General features: G+C 39.9%; 1 pseudogene; it reads right to left on the bottom strand.

Annotated features, from left to right (window-relative positions):
- LOC105536624 overlaps positions 1-1,399 on the bottom strand; it is an 18,860-nt pseudogene that overhangs the window by 2,249 nt on the left and 15,212 nt on the right.

Raw genomic sequence — 1,399 nt, 5'->3', positions numbered from 1 at the left:
TCCACGAAACACAGCTGAAACTCTGTGAGTGGAAGTCACACATCACCAAGCAGTTTTTCAGAAATCTTCTTTCCAGTATTTCTCTGAGGATATTTTCGTTATCACCATAGCCCTCTATGGGCTTCCAAATATCACTTTGCACATTGCACAAGAACAGGCTTAGCAAACGGCTTCTTGAGGGGAAAGCTGTAATTCTGTGAGATGAATTAACAGAACACTAAGCAGTTTCTCAGAAAGCTTCTTTCCAGTTTTCTTCTGATGGTATTTCCTTTTTCACCATAGCCCTCCAAGAGTTTCCAAATATCAACTTGTAAATTTCACAAGAAGAGTCTTAGTGAAAGGCTTCTTGAGGGGAAAGCTGTAACTCAGTGAGATGATTTCACAAAACACAAAGAAGTTTCTTTGAAAGCTTCTTTCTCTTTGGTATCGGAGGATATTTCCTTTTGCCCTATAGCCTTCAAAGGGATTCGAAATATCCCTTCTCAGATTCCACAGATATAAGGCTAGCGTACAGCTCCACGGAATACAGCTGTAACACTGTGAGTGGAAGTCAAACATCACAAAGTAGTTTGTCAGAAAGCTTCTTTCCAGTTTTCCTCTGAGGATATTTTCCTTTTCACCATAGCTTCTAGGGACTTCCAAATATCACTTTGCAAATTCCACAAAAACAGACTTAGCGAACGTCTTCTTGAGGGGAAAGCTTTAAATCTGTGAGATGAATTAACAGAACACTAAGCAGTTTCTAGAAAGCTTCTTTACAGTTTTCATTTGAGGATATTTACTTTTTCAGCCTAGCCCTCCATGGGCTTCCAATCACTTTGCAAATTCCACAAGAACAGTCTTAGCGAAAGGCTTCTTGGGGGAAATGAAATTCTGTGAGATGAATTAACAGAACACTAAGCAGTTTCTCAGAAAGCTTCTTTCCAGTTTTCATCTGAGGATGTTTTCTGTTTCACCATAGCCCTCTATTGGCTTCCAAATATCATTTTGCATATTCCACAAGAACAGACTTAGCCAACGGCTTCTTGAGGGGAAAGCTGTAACTCTGTGAGATGGTTTCACAGAACACACAGAAGTTTCCCTGAAAGCTTCTTTCTCTTTATTATCGGAGGATATTTCCTTTGGCCCTATAGTCTTCAAAAGAATTCAAAATATGCGTTCTCAGATTACACAGAAATAAGGCTAACAAACAGATCCACGAAATACAGCTGTAACTCTGTGAGTGGAAGTCAGACGTCAAAAAGCAGTTTCTCAGAAAGCTTCTTTCCAGTTTTTCTCTGAGGATATTTTCTTAATCATCATAGCCCTCTATGGGCTTCCAAATGTCACATTGCGAATTCCACAAGAACAGGCTTAGCGAACGGCTTCTTGAGGGGAAAGCTGTAACTCTGTGAGATGA

This window comes from Mandrillus leucophaeus, unplaced genomic scaffold (assembly GCF_000951045.1).
Source record: "Mandrillus leucophaeus isolate KB7577 unplaced genomic scaffold, Mleu.le_1.0 Scaffold1614, whole genome shotgun sequence".
NCBI lineage: Eukaryota > Metazoa > Chordata > Mammalia > Primates > Cercopithecidae > Mandrillus > Mandrillus leucophaeus.
This window is presented reverse-complemented; position numbering and strand designations above follow the sequence as displayed.